The sequence below is a fragment of the Dromiciops gliroides genome, chromosome 1 (genome assembly GCF_019393635.1).
Source record: "Dromiciops gliroides isolate mDroGli1 chromosome 1, mDroGli1.pri, whole genome shotgun sequence".
Taxonomy (NCBI): Eukaryota; Metazoa; Chordata; class Mammalia; order Microbiotheria; family Microbiotheriidae; genus Dromiciops; species Dromiciops gliroides.
The window spans coordinates 264,541,827-264,548,673 of record NC_057861.1 but is presented as its reverse complement, the minus strand read 5'-3'; the positions used below and the strand labels follow the sequence as shown (position 1 = coordinate 264,548,673).

Here is a 6,847-nt window from a genome sequence, read left to right as displayed (position 1 = left end):
GTGAAGATTTCATTAGCTATTGCTTCTGACTTTCTAAGCAACCACTTAAAATGTCAGAGGAAGCCTGAGAGGGATGTATTAGAGTCAGGGCAATACCATTATTTTAAAAATTGTTTGGGGACAACTAGGTGGTACAGTGGATAAAGCACTGGTCTTGGATTCGGGAGGACCTGAGTTCAAATCTGGCCTCAGACACTTGACACTTACTAGCTGTATGACCCTGGACAAGTCATTTAACCCTCATTGCCCTGCAAAAAAAATGTTTGAAGTTGATTGTTGCTTTTAAAAATTGAAACTGGTATAAATTCCTAGTTTTCTAAAGAATAAGATACCACATCTTCGAGTTGTGATCATCTCGGTAATCACACACACACACACACACACACACACACATACACAAAGCATCATGAGACAATTGGTCAAGGAGCAGCAGTATCTGGTCTGCTAGTTTAAGACAATGTCAGAGTAGCTGATTAAAACATGAGTCTAGGGATTGTGGTTCAAAATTGATTTTACCTTTCAAAATTTGATATAAGATGCAAAAGTCAATTCCTGGGCAGCTAGGTGGCACAGTGGATAAAGTACTAGCCCTGGATTCAGGAGGACCTGAGTTCAAATCCAGCCCCAGACATTTGACACTTAATAGCTGTGTGACCCTGGGCAAGTCACTTAACCCTCATTGCCCCATCCCCCCTCCCCAAAGTCAATTCCTTGGTTTTCAAATAGGCAAGGAAAAGCACAATCTTAGATTTGATGGGGCTGGGAAAACAACAATAACAAATATCATAGGATTGTGCCATGTCATTTCATTTGTGTAAATAATGTGGTTTTTTTTCTGCTAGTATATATGTCCAACTACCTGTTCATATTCTTGGATAGATGCCTTGTGCACTTTTTGGGTACTTGCAAACTCTTGCAGCATGTGCAAAGAGCTTTAACTTTGCCAATTCCTTTTATTTGCTGTACTGTTCAAGGTACTGGTGATTCAGAGAGCTGACCACGTTTTATACCTAAGAAAAGGATTCCTATTCCTCTCTTTAGTTTGTTCCAGACCAGTTGGATAATGAACTGGGATGCTTCCATTTGGCTGGCCACTGGAAGCAGTTCCATTCTGAGTTCCAAAACAACAAATTTTTGCACTGTTGCAAAGTCCTGTTCACTCATCTGTGTTTTTTCACCTAGAAAAATCCCTTGAAGATCATTGGCATTTCTAAGCCTTTTCCTACCACCGAATATGCTTCAGTAATATAAAGAATACAGAATCTATTAGAAAGACGAAAATTTACCAGTGTCAGGTCTTCTTCAAAGGTGAGCTCAACCTTTCTTTGCACATCTTGGGCTAAAACCCTTTTCTTTCTCACATCCAGCAACATGCACAAACGGAATATGTATAATAAGGTCTGTATGAGTAAGTGTGGATTCCTTTTCCATCAACAACATTCTGATTTCATAGTGATGATGCTGGCTCACTGTTGGGTGATTGGGGGTCGGGAGTTAGGGAAGTGGAAGTCACAGTTGGATTGGGAGTTTAGGGATACAGGTGCCCCTGTGGAAGCATGGGGTCCTGGGTGTAAAGGGGGGGCCTTCTGTCTCACTGTGCTCCTTTCTCTATCTTTCCTTCTCTCCAGTTTCTTCCTCTGTCTCTTCTCCTACTTCTGTCTGACCTTTCACCCCCATGCCCTCCTTTCCTCTCTTTCTCCCCTTACTTCCTCCTGATCTCTGGGAAACTTCAAATTTGAACTCAGGTCCTCCTGAATTCGGGGCCAGTGCTTTATCCACTGGGCCACCTAGCTCCCTGAGGCAGTTTCCTTTTGCAGCAGCTACTTGTAACACTGAAACACTGGTGCAGTCCCTATCCCTATCTCACTTCTAAATGCAGCCACAGATCTTAGTGTCTTTCAAACTCATTGGAAATTCTGGTCCCTAAGAGGTTTAGGAAGTCCCCAGCTGATAAACCTGTAACAACTTAAATATGAACGACTTTGTGCAGCACAAAAATGGAAGGCATACTTTCCCATCCTCTATTTAAGTCTTAGGGAGGAGAGTAGAGATGATTAGAATGCTTCAGGCCCCTGATCTGGATGGTATGTTCAATGATTCACTGTGATATGCATACCTGAAAAGGAGAGCAGATTCATTCTGGATGTTTAAATTACCCTTATAAAGACAAGTGGGGTACAGATTAGTAAGGAGCAGAAATATATGGAAGCTAATTGAAGGAAAGAAATGAAAGAGTGATGGATGGGTTAAGGAGAGCCTTGCTATTGAGATTGTCATCAATAACAAACAGCAGAAATGTTACAAGCTGGGAATGTCTCTCCATGAGGCATAGATAATCAAAACTGTGCTATAAGCTATTTGAAAGAGAAGGGGGAAAATTTAAAAAGCAACAAAAGAAAGCAAAAAAACATTCTCAGTATGACATAGTCAGAAGCGAGCCCCATTTGCTTTTACAGACAATGAAGAAATAAATAGACCCAGGGTAACCTCTCAGCAAAAGCATCCAGAATTATAATTACCACAACTAAAGAGAGTAATTACACCAATCAATTGGCTAGAGAAAAACTGAAGACAACCCCTCCATTATTTGACAATAACATTGATATCAATAATTTAAAGGATAAAAACATAAGAGATGGCTAAACAGCAGCTCTTTTAGTTAATACTAGGAAAGAAAAAGCTTAACCCTTTTGTATGTTCAAAACTTGTGTTCAGTTCAGATACTTTAAGAACATTCTTACATTGTTTAAACAGTTATTTAAAATTCTCCTTTTTAGTAGACATTAAGATTACAGGACACATTAGAAAAAGCATGGTTTAGAATCGAGGAAACTTGTTCAGAAATTCAAAATTCAACATAAAGGTCTCATAGATCTTGTGTTGGAAGTGAAATACTTCCTATTTTACCTTAATACTTGCCCGCCCAGACATTGCTGGCTAGATTTACTGGTGTGCTTCTTTGCAAATGTCTTTGCCCATAGTCTTCTGACAATGGACACTCCCTTCTGGTTTGTGCTGATGCTCTCTGGGTGTTTTCTTCCCTCAGTGTTTGTATAACTCTCTTGAATTCATATTCAGGAGAGAACAACAGACCCCTTGTACAGTAAGTCACTGTGACGAAGAAAACTAAATGTGTGGTCGCTTATTTATGTCCCAAGTGTGGGGAAAACTAGCTAGGGTTTGCTTATGAATTAGAAGCTTTAGTACAAGCTTTTGGGCATTAAACATTTATTAAAGAGTAAAGCGAGAACACATGGAGTTCAGGATGTTAAGAAACCTATCTACCCTAGAGGAGAGATAAGAGTTCAGCCTGGCCTGCTTCTTCTCCCAAGTCTTCTGCCACCAAGCCTGTTCAAAAGACCTGAACTGAGAGAGAAAGCTCTCTCTGCTTCCAGAGGAGAGGCCATCCTTCCACCCTACTTCAAGCTAATTGGCTAGGCAGCACCCAAATCTATTGGTTCACTGGACTTGAGGGTGGTCCCATGTTCAGGTCAGAGTCCACAGCTTCTGAGAACACTCCCTCTTGGGAGTCAGGCAGGTGTGGTTTAATGAGCAGAGTCAGTCAGTCTCACTCAATCCAATCAATCCAAATAAATCTCCTCCAGCTGGGGTCTTTGGGTGTTGGCAAAGCCCATTATTTTCTCACATCACAATAGGGAACTTGTAAAAATGACAGACACCACATTGCAGGGTTTCCCTTTGAAATATTTCTCTAGTCTGAGGTTGAAAACAGGAATCAGGATGAAGATCTCCCAGCAGGAGGGGGAGGTTAAGTACATAAAGGCCCTCAGAAGTCTATACTTTCCTAATATTGCCTCCATCTTTCCCCTTTTAAGTGAAAGATTAAATTCTTCAAGTAGTTGTTAAAGGCATTCTCTCTCTCTCTCTCTCTCTCTCTCTCTCTCTCTCTCTCTCTCTCTCTCTCTCTCTCTCTCTCTCTCTCTCTCTCTCTCTCTCTCTCTCTCACTATCTAGCCAAGCCTGATCTGGAGGGGATGAAATTAAAAGCACTGACTAAATGTAATTGTGCAACTATTCTTTTTACAAAGTTAATTACCATATAATAGAAACAATGTAACATATTTCAATTCTATAATAAATACATAAAATAACTATAAAAATACATAAAATTACTATATATGGTGATTATACAGCCATAGAATTTCAGGGTTGTAGGAGACCTTAGAAGTCTTGTGCTCTAACTCATACTTGAAAAAGAATCCCTAATATAACACACACATAAATGGCCATGCAATATTTGATTAAAGACCTCCAGGGAGATATAATGTACTCATTGCCTCCAGTGGCAACCCATCTCACTGATTTTATATGTCGTGAAATGAATATTACATGATAAGGTGAAATGAGAAAAAGAGATGGAGGAAGTAAGGATATTCTATTTATTTATTTATTTGAAAGTTTTATTATTTATTTATGTTTAACATTCTTTTCTTTTTGAATTTTGAGTTCCAGATTCTTTTCTTCAGTTAATTTTTGTGCCCATTTTACTAATTAGGCCAATTCAGTTTTTTAAGTGTTATATTCTTTAGTATTTTTGTTCCTCTTTTACCAAGCTATCAATTCTCTTTTCATACTTTTCTTGCATCACTCTTTTTTCTTTTCCCAATTTTTCATCTATGACATAGACTGAAGCATACTATTTTTCCACTTTCATTTTTTCTTTTTTCAAGTTTTCCTATACAAAATGACTAATATGGTAATGTTTTACATAATTGTGAAAAAAACAAAAGAACAAACGATTCCAGGAATTCTTGTTGGGCTTGCTTCTGAATAGCATTTTTCTTTTCACATTGTTGTCTTTTTCTAAGTTCATGTCTTGGTCTTCCCTGCCACTATTCTAGCTTTTATGGTCAAGGGTTTTTTTGTTTGTTTGTTTGTTTAATTGATTGATTGTTGTTGTTGTTGTTGTTGTTTGCTCATTTTTCCAGTCTGCTTTCTTTACTTTATGTTAGAGTTGGACTTTGCTCACCTAAGGGTGGGGAGGCACTGTGCCAAGCTTCAGACTTTTTCATGAGCTGGTTCTTGTTGTCATCGTTGTTGTTTAGTTGCTTTAGTCCTGACTGACTCCTTTTGATCCACCTGGAGTTTTCTTGGCTAACATACTAGAGTGATTTGCCATTTCCTTCTACAGCTCATTTTACAAATGAGGAAACCAAAGCAAACAGGGTTAATTGACTTGCCCAGGATCACACGACTAGTAATTGTCTGAGGACGGATTTGGACTCATGACTTCCTGACTTCATGCCCAGGAATTTATCCACTGTGCCACTTAGCTACCCTCAAAGTGGAAGTTTCCAGGGCTTTCAAGGTGGTATTATCCTGGGAGTGATGTGGTCACTGCTCTACTATACTGCACTCTGATCTTTTCCCCCAAATGTCCCCTGCTCTCCTGCAGTCACAAGTGCTAGTGTTCCTTCTGGCCCTGAAAGTGTGACCAGGGCCCCTGCTCCTTTGTGATGGATCACAAGCGCTCCTCTCTGCCCTGGAATTGAGACTCAGAACTGCATAGAGACAATAGAGTTGCCAATCAGGGCCAGCTACAAGGATTATGGGTAATCTCTTTCTGACCAGTTGTCTGACTCCTTGATTGTCTCTGGGCTGAGAGCTCCTGAAGCTGCTGCTGCTGTAGAGACCCCCAAGGCCTGGCACTGGTATTGGGCTGCACCTCAGGATGGCACCCACCCCAGTGTTACAGACCCATCCTGCAGACCTCCTAAGTTGTCTTAGTCAGGCTATTCTAAAATGGTAAGACATGGGAAAAGATTGATTAGTAAAGTCAAGAGCAAGGCCTGTAGCTTCTTCTTAGGATCAGAGCTTTAAAGGTGGAAGAGGTCATTCTACCTACAAGACGACTGAGGTCCAAAGAGGACACATGATTTGATCAGGGTCACAAAAGGAGAACTGGAGTCCAGTTTGTGTGAATCCCAAACCCAGGACTCTAAACTTCTTGTGCTCCACAAACCACCTTGCAGGGCATTTTCGGGGAGCGCTGAAACTGGCTTATACCACCTCTTGAAAGCTGATTGTCAAATTTTCAGTGTGAATATTTACACCTTGAAAATCAGCAAATGCTAGAAATTAGGGATTGATTTATTGTTTTATTGATTGTCTAGACTTAAGATAGCATTGGAGAAAATGTTAATAATGAAAATTAAACTTCAAAATGTGTCCAGCATAACTTTTTTCCCCGCTGGAGAGCCAGTAGTTAAACATTTATAAGTGTACTCCTGAGTATTACACATTATGAGGGCTCAATAAGTATTTGTTCACTGACCACTGAGAATTTATTATAGTATGATAGTTTCTGGGATGCAGCTAAGGCATTTCGCAGAGAAAATTTATGATGCACAGATTTCTTTGGCACGTCACACCATATACAATAAAATCCCCAGTTTTGCTCCTTGTGGATTATTTGTGCTTGTCTGGGAGTTATCTCTCTTGACTCATCTAGCTTTTCATTACTCACCTATGGTTGTGACCTTAGGCATGAGTGTGAATGTAGGTATGCTGGCAAACCCTGGGGTGAACAGTATCAATAGCCCTTCCCTTTTCCCTGAAGAGATCTAGTTCCCTCAGTTAATTATCTTATAACTAATTTATAGATGGTCGGGGGTGTATAGGAGATTTAGGAGGACTAGCAGTTCTGGTGTGAGGACTTGCTGAGCCCCTTCCAGGGCTGCTTATTATCCACCTTTGGTGTCCACCTGATTCATCCAACTCTCACCTGTGGATGCAAGAAGATGCAGCACGCACAAGGGCCATACCCCAGTAAAACCATCTTGGCAGATGAGTTAAACCAGACTGAGAATAACCAACAGGCTTCAGAC

At 40.2% G+C, this 6,847-nt stretch overlaps 1 pseudogene; it reads right to left on the bottom strand.

Annotated features, from left to right (window-relative positions):
* Positions 1-838: 838 nt before the first annotated feature.
* LOC122748202 lies at positions 839-1,431 on the bottom strand (annotated as a pseudogene).
* Between the last annotated feature and the right edge of the window lie 5,416 nt (positions 1,432-6,847).